The sequence below is a fragment of the Strix aluco genome, chromosome 1 (assembly GCF_031877795.1).
Source record: "Strix aluco isolate bStrAlu1 chromosome 1, bStrAlu1.hap1, whole genome shotgun sequence".
Classification (NCBI taxonomy): domain Eukaryota; kingdom Metazoa; phylum Chordata; class Aves; order Strigiformes; family Strigidae; genus Strix; species Strix aluco.
The window spans coordinates 168,261,695-168,282,002 of record NC_133931.1 but is presented as its reverse complement, the minus strand read 5'-3'; positions in this window follow the sequence as shown (position 1 = coordinate 168,282,002).

Below are 20,308 nucleotides of genomic sequence, written 5' to 3'. Positions count from 1 at the left end.
AGAAAGCACAGAGCGCCAGATTTGCTGTTGTCCTGGAGAGCTTGCAGAGCACTGGGGAAAGGCAGGCAGAGAATTCCCTGCTAGCACATTCTCTGTGCACAGGAAGGAGAAATGTTCGCATTTGATTCGCAGAATCGCTTTTGTGCAGAAAACACTAACGCTTGTTCAGGACGAAAGGAAGCACAGAGCCCCATATTTGCTGTTGCCGTAGAGAGCTTGCAGAGCACTGGGGAAAGGCAGGCAGAGAATTCCCTGCTAGCACATTGTCTGTGCACAGGAAGGATAAGTGTTCACATTTTTTCGCAGAATCGCATTTGCTTCGCTGACGAGAACAGTAAGCTTGTTCAGGACGAAAGAAAGCACAGAGCCCCAGATTTAATGTTGTCCTGGAGAGCTTGCAGAGCACTGGGGAAAGGCAGGCAGAGAATTCCCTGCTAGCACCTTCTCTGTGCCTGGGAAGCAGAAGTGTTCACATTCCTTCGCAGAATCGCTTTTGTGCAGAAAACACTAACACATGTTCAGAACGAAAGAAAGCACAGAGCCCCAGATTTTATGTTGTCCTGTAGAGCTTGCAGAGCACTGGGGAAAGGCAGGTAGAGAATTCCCTGCTAGCACATTCTCTGTGCACAGGAAGGCGAAATGTTCGCATTTGATTCGCAGAATCGCTTTTGTGCAGAAAACACTAAATCTTGTTCAGGACGAAAGGAAGCACAGAGCCCCAGATTTTATGTTGTCCTGGAGAGCTTGCAGAGCACTGGGGAAAGGCAGGCAGAGAATTCCCTGCTAGCACATTCTCTGTGCACAGGGAGGAAAAGTGTTCACCTTTTTTCGCGGAATCGCATTTGCTTCGCTGCAGAGAACACTAAGCATGTTCAGGACGAAAGAAAGCACAGAGCCCCAGATTTGCTGCTGCCGTAGAGAGCTCGCAGAGCACTGGGGAAAGGCAGGCAGAGAATTCCCTGCTAGCACATTCTCTGTGCACAGGAAGGAGAAATGTTCGCATTTGATACGCAGAATCGCTTTTGTGCAGAAAACACTAACGCTTGTTCAGAACGAAAGAAAGCACAGAGCCCCAGACTTTATGTTGTCCTGGAGAGCTTGCAGAGCACTGGGGAAAGGCAGGCAGAGAATTCCCTGCTAGCACCTTCTCTGTGCCTGGGAAGCAGAAGTGTTCACATTCCTTCGCAGAATCGCTTTTGTGCAGAAAACACTAACACTTGTTCAGAACGAAAGAAAGCACACAGCGCCAGATTTGCTGTTGTCCTGGAGAGCTTGCAGAGCTCTGGGGAAAGGCAGGTAGAGAATTCCCTGCTAGCACATTCTCTGTGCACAGGGAGGAAAAGTGTTCACATTTTTTCGCAGAATCGCATTTGCTTCGCTGCAGAGAACACTAAGGTTGTTCAGGACGAAAGAAAGCACAGAGCCCCAGATTTGCTGTTGCCGTAGAGAGCTTGCAGAGCACTGGGGAAAGGCAGGCAGAGAATTCCCTGCTAGCACATTCTCTGTGCACAGGAAGGCGAAATTTTCGCATTTGATTCGTAGAATCGCTTCTGTGCAGAAAACACTAACGCTTGTCCAGAACGAAAGAGAGGAAGAAGCCCAGATTTGTTATTGTCCTGGAGAACTTGCAGAGCACTGGACAAAAGCACGCACAGAATTCCCTGCTAGCATCTTCGCTGTGCCTGGGAAGGAGAAGGGTTCACATTGCTTCGCAGAATCGCTTTTCTGCAGAAAACACTAACGCTTGTTCAGGACGAAAGAAAGCACAGAGCCCCAGATTTGCTGTTGCCGTAGAGAGGTCGCAGAGCACTGGGGAAAGGCAGGCAGAGAATTCCCTGCTAGCACATTCTCTGTGCGCGGGAAGGAGAAGTGTTCACATTTTTTCGCAGAATCGCATTTGCTTCGCTGCAGAGAACACTAAGCTTGTTCAGGACGAAAGAAAGCACAGAGCCCCAGATTTGCTGTTGCCCTGGAGAGCTTGCAGAGCACTGGGGAAAGGCAGGTAGAGAATTCCCTGCTAGCACATTCTCTGTGCACAGGAAGGCGAAATTTTCGCATTTGATTCGTAGAATCGCTTCTGTGCAGAAAACACTAACGCTTGTTCAGGACGAAAGGAAGCACAGAGCGCCAGACTTGCTGTTGCCCTGGAGAGCTTGCAGAGCACTGGGGAAAGGCAGGCAGAGAATTCCCTGGTAGCACATTCTCTGTGCACAGGAAGGCGAAATGTTCGCATTTGCTTTGCAGAATCGCTTTTGTGCAGAAAACACTAACACTTATACAGAACGGAAGAAAGCACAGAGCCCCAGATTTTATGTTGTCCTGGAGAGCTTGCAGAGCTCTGGGGAAAGGCAGGCAGAGAATTCCCTGCTAGCACCTTCTCTGTTCGCGGGAAGGAGAGAATTCACTTTTGCTTCGCACAATGGCTTTTCTGCAGAAAACACTAACGCTTGTGCAGGATGAAAGAAAGCACAGAGCCCCATATTGGCTGTTGCCGTAGAGAGCTTGCAGAGCACTGGCGAAAGGAAGGCAGAGAATTCCCTGCTAGCACATTCTCTGTGCACAGGAAGGAAAAGTGTTCACATTTTTTCGCAGAATCGCATTTGCTTCGCTGCAGAGAACACTAACACTTGTTCAGGACGAAAGAAAGCACAGAGCCCCATATTTGCTGTTGCCGTAGAGAGCTTGCAGAGCACTGGGGAAAGGCAGGCAGAGAATTCCCTGCTAGCACATTCTCTGTGCACAGGAAGGAGAAATGTTCGCATTTGATTCGCAGAATCGCTTTTGTGCAGAAAACACTAACACTTGTTCAGAACGAAAGAAAGCACAGAGCGCCAGATTTGCTGTTGTCCTGGAGAGCTTGCAGAGCACTGGGGAAAGGCAGGCAGAGAATTCCCTGCTAGCACATTCTCTGTGCACAGGAAGGAGAAATGTTCGCATTTGATTCGCAGAATCGCTTTTGTGCAGAAAACACTAACGCTTGTTCAGGACGAAAGGAAGCACAGAGCCCCATATTTGCTGTTGCCGTAGAGAGCTTGCAGAGCACTGGGGAAAGGCAGGCAGAGAATTCCCTGCTAGCACATTGTCTGTGCACAGGAAGGAAAAGTGTTCACATTTTTTCGCAGAATCGCATTTGCTTCGCCGACGAGAACTGTAAGCTTGTTCAGGACGAAAGAAAGCACAGAGCCCCAGATTTTATGTTGTCCTGGAGAGCTTGCAGAGCACTGGGGAAAGGCAGGTAGAGAATTCCCTGCTAGCACATTCTCTGTGCACAGGAAGGAGAAATGTTCGCATTTGATTCGCAGAATCGCTTTTGTGCAGAAAACACTAACACTTGTTCAGAACGAAAGAAAGCACAGAGCCCCAGATTTGCTGTTGCCCTGGAGAGCTTGCAGAGCACTGGGGAAAGGCAGGCAGAGAATTCCCTGCTAGCACCTTCTGTGTGCACAGGAAGGCGAAATGTTCGCATTTGATTCGCAGAATCGCTTTTGTGCAGAAAACACCAACGCTTGTTCAGGACGAAAGGAAGCACAGAGCGCCAGAATTGCTGTTGCCCTGGAGAGCTTGCAGAGCACTGGGGAAAGGCAGGCAGAGAATTCCCTGCTAGCACATTCTCTGTGCACAGGAAGGAGAAGTGTTCGCGTTTGCTTCGCAGAATCCGCTTTTGTGCACAAAACACAAACACTTGTACAGAACGAAAGAGAGGAAGAAGCCCAGGTTTGTTATTGTCCTGGAGAACTTGCAGAGCACTGGACAAAAGCACGCACAGAATTCCCTGCTAGCATCTTCGCTGTGCCTGGGAAGGAGAAGGGTTCACACTGCTTCGCAGAATCACTTTTCTGCAGAAAACACTAACGCTTGTTCAGGACGAAAGGAAGCACAGAGCCCCAGATTTGCTGCTGCCCTGGAGAGCTAGCAGAGCACTGGGGAAAAGCAGGCAGAGAATTCCCTGCTAGCACATTCTCTGTGCGCGGGAAGGAGAAGTGTTCACATTTTTTCGCAGAATCGCATTTGCTTCGCTGCCGAGAACAGTAAGCTTGTTCAGGACGAAAGAAAGCACAGAGCCCCAGATTTGCTGCTGCCCTGGAGAGCTAGCAGAGCACTGGGGAAAAGCAGGCAGAGAATTCCCTGCTAGCACCTTCTCTGTGCGCGGGAAGGAGAAGTGTTCACATTTTTTCGCAGAATCGCATTTGCTTCGCTGCCGAGAACAGTAAGCTTGTTCAGGACGAAAGAAAGCACAGAGCCCCATATTTGCTGTTGTCCTGGAGAGCTAGCAGAGCACTGGGGAAAGGCAGGCAGAGAATTCCCTGCTAGCACATTCTCTGTGCACAGGAAGGAGAAATGTTCGCATTTGATTCGCAGAATCGCTTTTGTGCAGAAAACACTAACGCTTGTTCAGAACGAAAGAAAGCACAGAGCCCCAGACTTTATGTTGTCCTGGAGAGCTTGCAGAGCACTGGGGAAAGGCAGGCAGAGAATTCCCTGCTAGCACCTTCTCTGTGCCTGGGAAGCAGAAGTGTTCACATTCCTTCGCAGAATCGCATTTGTACAGAAAACACTAACACTTGTTCAGAACGAAAGAAAGCACACAGCGCCAGATTTGCTGTTGCCGTAGAGAGCTTGCAGAGCTCTGGGGAAAGGCAGGCAGAGAATTCCCTGCTAGCACATTCTCTGTGCACAGGAAGGAAAAGTGTTCACATTTTTTCGCAGAATCGTATTTGCTTCGCTGCAGAGATCACTAAGGTTGTTCAGGACGAAAGAAAGCACAGAGCCCCAGATTTGCTGTTGCCGTAGAGAGCTTGCAGAGCACTGGGGAAAGGCAGGCAGAGAATTCCCTGCTAGCACATTCTCTGTGCACAGGAAGGCGAAATTTTCGCATTTGATTCGTAGAATCGCTTCTGTGCAGAAAACACTAACGCTTGTTCAGGACGAAAGAGAGGAAGAAGCCCAGATTTGTTATTGTCCTGGAGAACTTGCAGAGCACTGGACAAAAGCACGCACAGAATTCCCTGCTAGCATCTTCGCTGTGCCTGGGAAGGAGAAGGGTTCACATTGCTTCGCAGAATCGCTTTTCTGCAGAAAACACTAACGCTTGTTCAGGACGAAAGAAAGCACAGAGCCCCAGATTTGCTGTTGCCGTAGAGAGGTCGCAGAGCACTGGGGAAAGGCAGGCAGAGAATTCCCTGCTAGCACATTCTCTGTGCGCGGGAAGGAGAAGTGTTCACATTTTTTCGCAGAATCGCATTTGCTTCGCTGCAGAGAACAGTAAGCTTGTTCAGGACGAAAGAAATCACAGAGCCCCAGATTTGCTGTTGCCCTGGAGAGCTTGCAGGGCACTGGGGAAAGGCAGGTAGAGAATTCCCTGCTAGCACATTCTCTGTGCACAGGAAGGCGACATTTTCGCATTTGATTCGTAGAATCGCTTCTGTGCAGAAAACACTAACGCTTGTTCAGGACGAAAGGAAGCACAGAGCGCCAGACTTGCTGTTGCCCTGGAGAGCTTGCAGAGCTCTGGGGAAAGGCAGGCAGAGAATTCCCTGCTAGCACCTTCTCTGTTCGCGGGAAGGAGAGAATTCACTTTTGCTTCGCACAATGGCTTTTCTGCAGAAAACACTAACGCTTGTGCAGGATGAAAGAAAGCACAGAGCCCCATATTGGCTGTTGCCGTAGAGAGCTTGCAGAGCACTGGTGAAAGGCAGACAGAGAATTCCCTGCTAGCACATTCTCTGTGCACAGGAAGGAAAAGTGTTCACTTTTTTTCGCAGAATCGCATTTGCTTCTCTGCAGAGAACACTAACACTTGTTCAGGACGAAAGAAAGCACAGAGCCCCATATTTGCTGTTGCCGTAGAGAGCTTGCAGAGCACTGGGGAAAGGCAGGCAGAGAATTCCCTGCTAGCACATTCTCTGTGCACAGGAAGGAGAAATGTTCGCATTTGATTCGCAGAATCGCTTTTGTGCAGAAAACACTAACACTTGTTCAGAACGAAAGAAAGCACAGAGCGCCAGATTTTATGTTGTCCTGGAGAGCTTGCAGAGCACTGGGGAAAGGCAGGCAGAGAATTCCCTGCTAGCACATTCTCTGTGCACAGGAAGGAGAAATGTTCGCATTTGATTCGCAGAATCGCTTTTGTGCAGAAAACACTAACGCTTGTTCAGGACGAAAGGAAGCACAGAGCCCCATATTTGCTGTTGCCGTAGAGAGCTTGCAGAGCACTGGGGAAAGGCAGGCAGAGAATTCCCTGCTAGCACATTGTCTGTGCACAGGAAGGAAAAGTGTTCACATTTTTTCGCAGAATCGCATTTGCTTCGCTGACGAGAACAGTAAGCTTGTTCAGGACGAAAGAAAGCACAGAGCCCCAGATTTAATGTTGTCCTGGAGAGCTTGCAGAGCACTGGGGAAAGGCAGGCAGAGAATTCCCTGCTAGCACCTTCTCTGTGCCTGGGAAGCAGAAGGGTTCACATTCCTTCGCAGAATCGCTTTTCTGCAGAAAACACTAACGCTTGTTTCAGGACGAAAGGAAGCACAGAGCGCCAGACTTGCTGTTGCCCTGGAGAGCTTGCAGAGCTCTGGGGAAAGGCAGGCAGAGAATTCCCTGCTAGCACCTTCTCTGTTCGCTGGAAGGAGAGAATTCACTTTTGCTTCGCACAATGGCTTTTCTGCAGAAAACACTAACGCTTGTGCAGGATGAAAGAAAGCACAGAGCCCCATATTTGCTCTTGCCGTAGAGAGCTTGCAGAGCACTGGCGAAAGGCAGGCAGAGAATTCCCTGCTAGCACATTCTCTGTGCTCAGGAAGGAAAAGTGTACACATTTTTTCGCAGAATCGCATTTGCTTCGCTGCAGAGAACACTAAGCTTGTTCAGGACGAAAGAAAGCACAGAGCCCCATATTTGCTGTTGCCGTAGAGAGCTTGCAGACCACTGGGGAAAGGCAGGCAGAGAATTCCCTGCTAGCACATTCTCTGTGCACAGGAAGGAGAAATGTTCGCATTTGCTTCGCAGAATCCCCTTTTGTGCTCAAAACACTAACACTTGTCCAGAACGAAAGAGAGGAAGAAGCCCAGATTTGTTATTGCCCTGGAGAACTTGCAGAGCACTGGACAAAAGCACGCACAGAATTCCCTGCTAGCATCTTCGCTGTGCCTGGGAAGGAGAAGGGTTCACATTGCTTCGCAGAATCGCTTTTCTGCAGAAAACACTAACGCTTGTTTCAGGACAAAAGAAAGCACAGAGCCCCAGATTTGCTGTTGCCGTAGAGAGCTCGCAGAGCACTGGGGAAAGGCAGGCAGAGAATTCCCTGCTAGCACATTCTCTCTGCACAGGAAGGAGAAATGTTCGCATTTGATTCGCAGAATCGCTTTTCTGCAGAAAACACTAACACTTGTTCAGAACGAAAGAAAGCACAGAGCCCCAGATTTGCTGTTGCCGTAGACAGCCTGCAGAGCACTGGGGAAAGGCAGGCAGATAATTCCCTGCTAGCACATTCTCTGTGCCTGGGAAGCAGAAGTGTTCACATTGCTTCGCAGAATCGCTTTTATGCAGAAAACACTAACACTTGTTCAGAACGAAAGAAAGCACAGAGCCCCAGATTTTATGTTGTCCTGGAGAGCTTGCAGAGCACTGGGGAAAGGCAGGTAGAGAATTCCCTGCTAGCACATTCTCTGTGCACAGGAAGGCGAAATGTTCGCATTTGATTCGCAGAATCGCTTTTGTGCAGAATACACCAACGCTTGTTCAGGACGAAAGGAAGCACAGAGCGCCAGATTTGCTGTTGTCCTGGAGAGCTTGCAGAGCACTGGGGAAAGGCAGGCAGAGAATTCCCTGCTAGCACATTCTCTGTGCACAGGAAGGAGAAGTGTTCGCGTTTGCTTCGCAGAATCCGCTTTTGTGCACAAAACACAAACACTTGTACAGAACGAAAGAGAGGAAGAAGCCCAGGTTTGTTATTGTCCTGGAGAACTTGCAGAGCACTGGACAAAAGCACGCACAGAATTCCCTGCTAGCATCTTCGCTGTGCCTGGGAAGGAGAAGGGTTCACACTGCTTCGCAGAATCACTTTTCTGCAGAAAACACTAACGCTTGTTCAGGACGAAAGGAAGCACAGAGCCCCAGATTTGCTGCTGCCCTGGAGAGCTAGAAGAGCACTGGGGAAAAGCAGGCAGAGAATTCCCTGCTAGCACCTTCTCTGTGCGCGGGAAGGAGAAGTGTTCACATTTTTTCGCAGAATCGCATTTGCTTCGCTGCCGAGAACAGTAAGCTTGTTCAGGACGAAAGAAAGCACAGAGCCCCAGATTTGCTGTTGCCCTGGAGAGCTAGCAGAGCACTGGGGAAAGGCAGGCAGAGAATTCCCTGCTAGCACATTCTCTGTGCACAGGAAGGAGAAATGTTCGCATTTGCTTCGCAGAATCCCCTTTTGTGCACAAAACACTAACACTTGTCCAGAACGAAAGAGAGGAAGAAGCCCAGATTTGTTATTGCCCTGGAGAACTTGCAGAGCACTGGACAAAAGCACGCACAGAATTCCCTGCTAGCATCTTCGCTGTGCCTGGGAAGGAGAAGGGTTCACATTGCTTCGCAGAATCGCTTTTCTGCAGAAAACACTAACGCTTGTTTCAGGACGAAAGAAAGCACAGAGCCCCAGATTTGCTGTTGCCGTAGAGAGCTCGCAGAGCAGTGGGGAAAGGCAGGCAGAGAATTCCCTGCTAGCACATTCTCTGTGCCTGGGAAGCAGAAGTGTTCACATTGCTTCGCAGAATCGCTTTTGTGCAGAAAACACTAACACATGTTCAGAACGAAAGAAAGCACAGAGCCCCAGATTTTATGTTGTCCTGTAGAGCTTGCAGAGCACTGGGGAAAGGCAGGTAGAGAATTCCCTGCTAGCACATTCTCTGTGCACAGGAAGGCGAAATGTTCGCATTTGATTCGCAGAATCGCTTTTGTGCAGAAAACACTAAATCTTGTTCAGGACGAAAGGAAGCACAGAGCCCCAGATTTTATGTTGTCCTGGAGAGCTTGCAGAGCACTGGGGAAAGGCAGGCAGAGAATTCCCTGCTAGCACATTCTCTGTGCACAGGGAGGAAAAGTGTTCACATTTTTTCGCAGAATCGCATTTGCTTCGCTGCAGAGAACACTAAGGTTGTTCAGGACGAAAGAAAGCACAGAGCCCCAGATTTGCTGTTGCCGTAGAGAGCTTGCAGAGCACTGGGGAAAGGCAGGCAGAGAATTCCCTGCTAGCACATTCTCTGTGCACAGGAAGGCGAAATTTTCGCATTTGATTCGTAGAATCGCTTCTGTGCAGAAAACACTAACGCTTGTTCAGGACGAAAGAGAGGAAGAAGCCCAGATTTGTTATTGCCCTGGAGAACTTGCAGAGCACTGGACAAAAGCACGCACAGAATTCCCTGCTAGCATCTTCGCTGTGCCTGGGAAGGAGAAGGGTTCACATTGCTTCGCAGAATCGCTTTTCTGCAGAAAACACTAACGTTTGTTCAGGACGAAAGAAAGCACAGAGCCCCAGATTTGCTGTTGCCGTAGAGAGGTCGCAGAGCAGTGGGGAAAGGCAGGCAGAGAATTCCCTGCTAGCACATTCTCTGTGCGCGGGAAGGAGAAGTGTTCACATTTTTTCGCAGAATCGCATTTGCTTCGCTGCAGAGAACACTAAGCTTGTTCAGGACGAAAGAAAGCACAGAGCCCCAGATTTGCTGTTGCCCTGGAGAGCTTGCAGAGCACTGGGGAAAGGCAGGTAGAGAATTCCCTGCTAGCACATTCTCTGTGCACAGGAAGGAGAAATTTTCGCATTTGATTCGTAGAATCGCTTCTGTGCAGAAAACACTAACGCTTGTTCAGGACGAAAGGAAGCACAGAGCGCCAGACTTGCTGTTGCCCTGGAGAGCTTGCAGAGCACTGGGGAAAGGCAGGCAGAGAATTCCCTGCTAGCACATTCTCTGTGCACAGGAAGGCGAAATGTTCGCATTTGCTTTGCAGAATCGCTTTTGTGCAGAAAACACTAACACTTATACAGAACGGAAGAAAGCACAGAGCCCCAGATTTTATGTTGTCCTGGAGAGCTTGCAGAGCTCTGGGGAAAGGCAGGCAGAGAATTCCCTGCTAGCACCTTCTCTGTTCGCGGGAAGGAGAGAATTCACTTTTGCTTCGCACAATGGCTTTTCTGCAGAAAACACTAACGCTTGTGCAGGATGAAAGAAAGCACAGAGCCCCATATTGGCTGTTGCCGTAGAGAGCTTGCAGAGCACTGGCGAAAGGCAGACAGAGAATTCCCTGCTAGCACATTCTCTGTGCACAGGAAGGAAAAGTGTTCACTTTTTTTCGCAGAATCGCATTTGCTTCGCTGCAGAGAACACTAACACTTGTTCAGGACGAAAGAAAGCACAGAGCCCCATATTTGCTGTTGTCCTGGAGAGCTTGCAGAGCACTGGGGAAAGGCAGGCAGAGAATTCCCTGCTAGCACATTCTCTGTGCACAGGAAGGAGAAATGTTCGCATTTGATTCGCAGAATCGCTTTTGTGCAGAAAACACTAACACTTGTTCAGAACGAAAGAAAGCACAGAGCGCCAGATTTGCTGTTGTCCTGGAGAGCTTGCAGAGCACTGGGGAAAGGCAGGCAGAGAATTCCCTGCTAGCACATTCTCTGTGCACAAGAAGGAGAAATGTTCGCATTTGATTCGCAGAATCGCTTTTTTGCAGAAAACACTAACGCTTGTTCAGGACGAAAGGAAGCACAGAGCCCCATATATGCTGTTGCCGTAGAGAGCTTGCAGAGCACTGGGGAAAGGCAGGCAGAGAATTCCCTGCTAGCACATTGTCTCTGCACAGGAAGGAAAAGTGTTCACATTTTTTCGCAGAATCGCATTTGCTTCGCTGACGAGAACAGTAAGCTTGTTCAGGACGAAAGAAAGCACAGAGCCCCATATTTGCTGTTGCCGTAGAGAGCTTGCAGAGCACTGGGGAAAGGCAGGCAGAGAATTCCCTGCTAGCACATTCTCTGTGCACAGGAAGGAGAAATGTTCGCATTTGATTCGCAGAATCGCTTTTGTGCAGAAAACACTAACGCTTTTTCAGAACGAAAGGAAGTACAGAGCCCAAGAGTTGCTATTTCCCTGGAGAGCTTGCAGAGCACTGGGGAAAGGCAGGCAGAGAATTCCCTGCTAGCATCTTCGCTGTGCCTGGAAAGGAGAAGTGTTCACATTTTTTTCGCACAATGGCTTTTCTGCAGAAAACACTAACGCTTGTTCAGGACGAAAGGAAGCACAGAGCGCCAGATTTGCTGTTGCCCTGGAGAGCTTGCAGAGCACTGGGGAAAGGCAGGCAGACAATTCCCTGCTAGCACATTCTCTGTGCACAGGAAGGCGAAATCTTCGCATTTGCTGCGCAGAATCCCCTTTTGTGCACAAAACACTAACAGTTATTCAGAGTGAAAGAAAGCACAGAGCGCCAGATTTTATGTTGTCCTGGAGAGCTTGCAGAGCTCTGGGGAAAGGCACGCAGAGAATTCCCTGCTAGCACCTTCTCTGTGCCTGGGAAGCAGTAGGGTTCACATTTTTTCGCACAATGGCTTTTGAGCAGAAAACACTAACACTTGTCCAGAACGAAAGAGAGGAAGAAGCCCAGATATGTTATTGTCCTAGAGAGCTTGCAGAGCTCTGGGGAAAGGCAGGCAGAGAATTCCCTGCTAGCACCTTCTCTGTGCGCGGGAAGGAGAAGTGTTCACATTTTTTCGCAGAATCGGATTTGCTTCGCTGCCGAGAACAGTAAGCTTGTTCAGGACGAAAGAAAGCACAGAGCCCCATATTTGCTGTTGCCGTAGAGAGCTTGCAGAGCACTGGGGAAAGGCAGGCAGAGAATTCCCTGCTAGCACATTCTCTGTGCACAGGAAGGAGAAATGTTCGCATTTGCTTCGCAGAATCCCCTTTTGTGCACAAAACACTAACACTTGTCCAGAACGAAAGAGAGGAAGAAGCCCAGATTTGTTATTGTCCTGGAGAACTTGCAGCGCACTGGACAAAAGCACGCACAGAATTCCCTGCTAGCATCTTCGCTGTCCCTGGGAAGGAGAAGGGTTCACATTGCTTCGCAGAATCGCTTTTCTGCAGAAAACACAAACGCTTGTTCAGGACGAAAGGAAGCATAGACCGCCAGATTTGCTGTTGCCGTAGAGAGCTTGCAAAGCACTGGGGAAAGGCAGGCAGAGAATTCCCTGCTACCACCTTCTCTGTGCGCGGGAAGGAGAAGTGTTCACATTTTTTCGCAGAATCGCATTTGCTTCGCTGCCGAGAACAGTAAGCTTGTTCAGGACGAAAGAAAGCACAGAGCCCCAGATTTAATGTTGTCCTGGAGAGCTTGCAGAGCACTGGAGAAAGGCACGCAGAGAATTCCCTGCTAGCACCTCCTCTGTTCGCGGTAAGGATAGAATTCGCTTTTGCTTCGCACAATCGCTTTTGTGCAGAAAACACTAATGATTTTTCAGGACGAAAGAAAGCACAGAGCGCCAGATTTGCTGTTGCCCTGGAGAGCTTGCAGAGCACTGGGGAAAGGCAGGCAGAGAATTCCCTGCTAGCACCTTCTCTGTGCCTGGGAAGGAGAAGTGTTCACATTCCTTCGCAGAATCGCTTTTGTGCACAAAACACTAACACTTGTTCAGAACGAAAGAAAGCACAGAGCGCCAGATTTGCTGTTGTCCTGGAGAGCTTGCAGAGCACTGGGGAAAGGCAGGCAGAGAATTCCCTGCTAGCACATTCTCTGTGCACATGAAGGCGAAATGTTCGCATTTCATTTGCAGAATCGCTTTTGTGCAGAAAACACTAACGCTTGTTCAGGACGAAAGGAAGCACAGAGCGCCAGACTTGCTGTTGCCCTGGAGAGCTTGCAGAGCTCTGGGGAAAGGCAGGCAGAGAATTCCCTGCTAGCACCTTCTCTGTGCCTTGGAAGCAGAAATGTTCACATTGCTTCGCAGAATCGCTTTTGTGCAGAGAACACTAACATTTATTCAGAACGGAAGAAAGCACAGAGCCCCAGATTTGCTGTTGTCCTGGAGAGCTTGCAGAACTCTGGGGAAAGGCAGGCAGAGAATTCCCTGCTAGCACCTTCTCTGTTCGCGGGAAGGAGAGAATTCGCTTTTGCTTCTCACAATGGCTTTTCTGCAGAAAACACTATCGCTTGTGCAGGATGAAAGAAATCACAGAGCCCCATATTTGCTGTTGCCGTAGAGAGCTTGCAGAACACTGGGGAAAGGCAGGCAGAGAATTCCCTGCTAGCACACTGTCTGTGCACAGGAAGGAAAAGTGTTCACATTTTTTCGCAGAATCGCATTTGCTTCGCTGCAGAGAACACTAAGCTTATTCAGGACGAAAGAAAGCACAGAGCCCCATATTTGCTGTTGCCGTAGAGAGCTTGCAGAGCACTGGGGAAAGGCAGGCAGAGAATTCCCTGCTATCACATTCTCTGTGCACAGGAAGGAGAAATGTTCGCATTTGCTTCGGAGAATCCCCTTTTTTGCACAAAACACTAACACTTGTCCAGAACAAAAGAGAGGAAGAAGCCCAGATTTGTTATTGCCCTGGAGAAATTGCAGAGCACTGGACAAAAGCACGCACAGAATTCCCTGCTAGCATCTTCGCTGTGCCTGGGAAGGAGAAGGGTTCACATTGCTTCGCAGAATCGCTTTTCTGCAGAAAACACTAACGCTTGTTTCAGGACGAAAGAAAGCACAGAGCGCCAGATTTGCTGTTGTCCTGGAGAGCTTGCAGAGCACTGGGGAAAGACAGGCAGAGAATTCCCTGCTAGCACCTTCTCTGTGCACAGGAAGGCGAAATGTTCGCATTTGATTCGCAGAATCGCTTTTGTGCAGAAAACACTAACGCTTGTTCAGGACGAAAGGAAGCACAGAGCGCCAGACTTGCTGTTGCCCTGGAGAGCTTGCAGAGCTCTGGGGAAAGGCAGGCAGAGAATTCCCTGCTAGCACCTTCTCTGTGCCTTGGAAGCAGAAGTGTTCACATTGCTTCGCAGAATCGCTTTTGTGCAGAGAACACTAACACTTATTCAGAACGGAAGAAAGCACAGAGCCCCAGATTTGCTGTTGTCCTGGAGAGTTTGCAGGGCTCTGGGGAAAGGCAGGCAGAGAATTCCCTGCTAGCACCTTCTCTGTGCGCGGGAAGGAGAAGTGTTCACATTTTTTCGCAGAATCGCATTTGCTTCGCTGCAGAGAACACTAAGCTTGTTCAGGACGAAAGAAAGCGCAGAGCCCCAGGTTTGCTGTTGCCGTAGAGAGCTTGCAGAGCACTGGGGAAAGGCAGGCAGAGAATTCCCTGCTAGCACATTCTCTGTGCACAAGAAGGAGAAATGTTCGCATTTGATTCGCAGAATCGCTTTTGTGCAGAAAACACTAACGCTTGTTCAGGACGAAAGGAAGCACAGAGCGCCAGACTTGCTGTTGCCCTGGAGAGCTTGCAGAGCACTGGGGAAAGGCAGGCAGAGAATTCCCTGCTAGCACCTTCTCTGTGCGCGGGAAGGAGAAGTGTTCACATTTTTTCGCAGAATCGCTTTTGTGCAGAAAACACTAACACTTATTCAGAATGGAAGAAAACACAGAGCCCCAGATTTGCTGTTGTCCTGGAGAGCTTGCAGAGCTCTGGGGAAAGGCAGGCAGAGAATTCCCTGCTAGCACCTTCTCTGTTCGGGGGAAGGAGAGAATTCGCTTTTGCTTCGCACAATGGCTTTTCTGCAGAAAACACTAACGCTTGTGCAGGATGAAAGAAAGCACAGAGCCCCATATTTGCTGTTGCCGTAGAGAGCTTGCAGAGCACTGGGGAAAGGCAGGCAGAGAGTTCCCTGCTAGCACATTCTCTGTGCACAGGAAGGAAAAGTGTTCACATTTTTTCGCAGAATCGCATTTGCTTCGCTGCAGAGATCACTGAGCTTGTTCAGGACGAAAGAAAGCACAGAGCCCCATATTTGCTGTTGCCGTAGAGAGCTCGCAGAGCACTGGGGAAAGGCAGGCAGAGAATTCCCTGCTAGCACATTCTCTGTGCACAGGAAGGAGAAATGTTCGCATTTGATTCGCAGAATCGCTTTTGTGCAGAAAACACTAATACTTGTTCAGAACGAAAGAAAGCACAGAGCCCCAGATTTTATGTTGCCCTGGAGAGCTTGCAGAGCACTGGGGAAAGGCAGGCAGAGAATTCCCTGCTAGCACCTACTCTGTGCCTGAGAAGGAGAAGTGTTCACATTTTTTCGCAGAATCGCTTTTGTGCAGAGAACAGTAACACTTATTCAGAACGGAAGAAAACACAGAGCCCCAGATTTGCTGTTGTCCTGGACAGCTTGCAGAGCACTGGCGAAAGGCAGGCAGAGAATTCCCTGCTAGCACCTTCTCTGTGCCTTGGAAGCAGAAGTGTTCACATTGCTTTGCAAAATCGCTTTTGTACAGAGAACACTAACAATTATTCAGAACGGAATAAAGCACAGAGCGCCAGATTTGCTGTTGTCCTGGAGAGCTTGCAGAGCTCTGGGGAAAGGCAGGCAGAGAATTCCCTGCTAGCACCTTCTCTGTTCGCGGGAAGGAGAGATTTCGCTTTTGATTGGCACAATGGCTTTTCTGCAGAAAACACTAACGCTTGTTCAGGATGAAAGAAAGCACAGAGCCCCATATTTGCTGTTGCCCTGGAGAGCTTGCAGAGCTCTGGGGAAAGGCAGGCAGAGAATTCCCTGCTAGCACATTCTCTGTGCACAGGAAGGCGAAATGTTCGCATTTGATTCGCAGAATCGCTTTTGTGCAGAAAACACTAACACTTGTTCAGGACGAAAGAAAGCACAGAGCCCCATATTTGCTGTTGTCCTGGAGAGCTTGCAGAGCTCTGGGGAAAGGCAGGCAGAGAATTCCCTGCTAGCACCTTCTCTGTTCGCGGGAAGCAGAAGTGTTCACATTGCTTCGCAGAATCGCTTTTGTGCACAGAACACTAACACTTATTCAGAACGGAAGAAAGCACAGAGCGCCAGATTTGCTGTTGCCGTAGAGAGCATGCAGAGCACTGGGGAAAGGCAGGCAGAGAATTCCCTGCTAGCACATTCTCTGTGCACAGGAAGGAGAAATGTTCGCATTTGCTTCGCAGAATCGCTTTTGTGCAGAAAAGACTAACACTTGTTCAGAACGAAAGAAAGCACAAAGCGCCAGATTTGCTGTTGTCCTGGAGAGCTTGCAGAGCTCTGGGGAAAGGCAGGCAGAGAATTCCCTGCTAGCACCTTCTCTGTTCGCGGGAAGGAGAGATTTCGCTTTTGATTGGCACAATGCTTTTCTGCAGAAAACACTAACGCTTGTTCAGGATGAAAGAAAGCACAGAGCCCCATATTTGCTGTTGCCCTGGAGAGCTTGCAGAGCACTGGCGAAAGGCAGGCAGAGAATTCCCTGCTAGCACCTTCTCTGTGCACAGGAAGGCGAAATGTTCGCATTTGATTCGCAGAATCGCTTTTGTGCAGAAAACACTAACACTTGTTCAGGACGAAAGAAAGCACAGAGCCCCATATTTGCTGTTGCCCTGGAGAGCTTGCAGAGCACTGGGGAAAGGCAGGCAGAGAATTCCCTGCTAGCACATTCTCTGTGCACAGGAAGGAGAAATGTTCGCATTTGCTTCGCAGAATCGCTTTTGTGCAGAAAAGACTAACACTTGTTCAGAACGAAAGGAAGCACAAAGCGCCAGATTTGCTGTTGTCCTGGAGAGCTTGCAGAGCTCTGGGGAAAGGCAGGCAGAGAATTCCCTGCTAGCACCTTCTCTGTGCGCGGGAAGGAGAAGTGTTCACATTTTTTCGCAGAATTGCATTTGCTTCGCTGCAGAGAACACTAAGCTTGTTCAGGACGAAAGAAAGCACAGAGCGCCAGATTTGCTGTTGTCCTGGAGAGCTTGCAGACCTCTGGGGAAAGGCAGGCAGAGAATTCCCTGCTAGCACATTCTCTGTGCACAGGAAGGCGAAATGTTCACATTTGATTCGCAGAATCGCTTTTGTGCAGAAAACACTAACACTTGTTCAGAACGAAAGAAAGCACAGAGCCCCAGATTTGCTGTTTTCCTGGAGAGCTTGCAGAGCACTGTGGAAAGGCAGGCAGAGAATTCCCTGCTAGCATCTTCGCTGGTCGCGGGAAGGAGAGAATTCGCTTTTGCTTGGCACAATGGCTTTTCTGCAGAAAGCACTAACGATTGTTCAGGATGAAAGAAAGCACAGAGCCCCATATTTGCTGTTGCCCTGGAGAGCTTGCAGAGCACTGGGGAAAGGCAGGCAGAGAATTCCCTGCTAGCACATTCTCTGTGAACAGGAAGGAGAAGTGTTCGCATTTGCTTCGCAGAATCCCCTTTTGTGCAGAAAACACAAACACTTGTTCAGAACGAAAGAAAGCACAGAGCCCCAGATTTGCTGTTGCCCTGGAGAGCTTGCAGAGCACTGGGGAAAGGCAGGCAGAGAATTCCCTGCTAGCACATTCTCTGTGCACAGGAAGGCGAAACGTTCGCATTTGATTCGCAATATCGCTTTTGTGCAGAAAACACTAACACTTGTTCAGAACGAAAGAAAGCACAGAGCCCCAGATTTGCTGTTGTCCTGGAGAGCTTGCACAGCTCTGGGGAAAGGCAGGCAGAGAATTCCCTGCTAGCACCTTCTCTGTTCGCGGGAAGCAGAAGTGTTCACATTGCTTTGCAGAATCTCTTTTGTGCAGAGAACACTAACGATTTTTCAGGACGAAAGAAAGCACAGAGCCCCAGATTTGCTGTTGTCCTGGAGAGCTTGCAGAGCTCTGGGGAAAGGCAGGCAGAGAATTCCCTGCTAGCACATTCTCTGTGCACAGGAAGGCGAAATGTTCGCATTTGCTTCGCAGAATCGCTTTTGTGCAGAAAACACTAACACTTATTCAGAACGGAAGAAAGCACAGAGCCCCAGATTTTATGTTGTCCTGGAGAGCTTGCAGAGCACTGGGGAAAGGCAGGCAGAGAATTGCCTGCTAGCACATTCTCTGTGCACAGGAAGGAAAACTGTTCACATTTTTTCGCAGAATCGCATTTGCTTCGCTGCAGAGAACACTAAGCCTGTTCTGAAAGGAAGAAAGCACAGAGATCCAGATTTGCTGTTGCCCTGGAGAGCTTGCAGAGCTCTGGGGAAAGGCAGGCAGAGAATTCCCTGCTAGCATCTTCGCTGTTCGCGGGAAGGAGAGAATTCGCTTTTGCTTGGCACAAAGGCTTTTCTGCAGAAAACACTAACGCTTGTTCAGGATGAAAGAAAGCACAGAGCCCCATATTTGCTGTTGCCCTGGAGAGCTTGCAGAGCACTGGGGAAAGGCAGGCAGAGAATTCCCTGCTAGCACATTCTCTGTGCACAGGAAGGCGAAGTGTTCGCATTTGATTCGCAGAATCGCTTTTGTGCAGAAAACACAAACACTTGTTCAGAACGAAAGAAAGCACAGAGCCCCAGATTTGCTGTTGCCCTGGAGAGCTTGCAGAGCACTGGGGAAAGGCAGGCAGAGAATTCCCTGCTAGCACATTCTCTGTGCACAGGAAGGCGAAATGTTCGCATTTGATTCGCAGAATCGCTTTTGTGCAGAAAACACTAACACTTGTTCAGAAAGAAAGCACAGAGCCCCAGATTTTATGTTGTCCTGGAGAGCTTGCAGAGTACTGGGGAAAGGCAGGCAGAGAATTCCCTGCTAGCACCTTCTCTGTTCGCGGCAAGCAGAAGTGTTCACATTGCTTTGCAGAATCGCTTTTGTGCAGAGAACAGTAACACTTATTCAGGACGAAAGAAAACACAGAGCCCCAGATTTGCTGTTGCCCTGGAGAGCCTGCAGAGCACTGGGGAAAGGCAGGCAGAGAATTCCCTGCTAGCACCTTCTCTGTTCGCGGGAAGGAGAGATTTCTCTTTTGATTGGCACAATGGCTTTTCTGCAGAAAACACTAACGCTTGTTCAGGATGAAAGAAAGCACAGAGCCCCATATTTGCTGTTGCCCTGGAGAGCTTGCAGAGCACTGGGGAAAGGCAGGCAGAGAATTCTCTGCTAGCACCTTCTCTGTGCGCGGGAAGGAGAAGTGTTCACATTTTTTCGCAGAATCGCATTTGCTTCGCTGCAGAGAACACTAAGCTTGTTCAGAACGAAAGAAAGCACAGAGCCCCAGATTTTATGTTGCCCTGGAGAGCTTGCAGAGCACTGGGGAAAGGCAGGCAGAGAATTCCCTGCTAGCATCTTCGCTGTGCCTGGGAAGGAGAAATGTTCACTTTTTTTCGCAGAATGGCTTTTCTGCAGAAACCACTAACGCTTGTTCAGGACGAAAGGAAGCACAGAGCGCCAGATTTGCTGCTGCCCTGGAGAGCTTGCAGAGCTCTGGGGAAAGGCAGGCAGAGAATTCCCTGCTAGCACATTCTCTGTGCACAGGAAGGCGAAATGTTCGCATTTGATTCGCAGAATCGCTTTTGTGCAGAAAATACTAACACTTGTTCAGAACGAAAGAAAGCACAGAGCCCCAGATTTTATGTTGTCCTGGAGAGCTTGCAGAGCTCTGGGGAAAGGCAGGCAGAGAATTCCCTGCTAGCACATTCTCTGTGCACAGGAAGGAGAAATGTTCGCTTTTGATTTGCAGAATCGCTTTTGTGCAGAAAACACTAACGTTTTTTCAGAACGACAGGAAGTACAGAGCCCCAGAGTTGCTATTTCCCTGGAGAGCTTGCAGAGCACTGGGGAAAGGCAGGCAGAGAATTCCCTGCTAGCACCTTCTCTGTGCGCGGGAAGGAGCAGTGTTCACATTTTTTCGCAGAATCGCTTTTCTGCAGAAAACACTAACACTTGTTCAGAACGAAAGAAAGCACAGAGCCCCAGATTTAATGTTGTCCTGGAGAGCTTGCAGAGCACTGGGGAAAGGCAGGCAGAGAATTCCCTGCTAGCACCTTCTCTGTGCCTGGGAAGCAGAAGGGTTCACATTCCTTCGCAGAATCGCTTTTGTGCAGAAAACACTAACACTTGTTCAGAACGAAAGAAAGCACAGAGCGCCACATTTTATGTTGTCCTGGAGAGCTTGCAGAGCACTGGGGAAAGGCAGGCAGAGAATTCCCTGCTAGCACATTCTCTGTGCACAGGAAGGCGAAATGTTCGCATTTGATTTGCAGAATCGCTTTTGTGGAGAAAACACTAACGCTTGTTCAGGACGAAAGGAAGCACAGAGCGCCAGACTTGCTGTTGCCCTGGAGAGCTTGCAGAGCTCTGGGGAAAGGCAGGCAGAGAATTCCCTGCTAGAACCTTCTCTGTTCGCTGGAAGGAGAGAATTCACT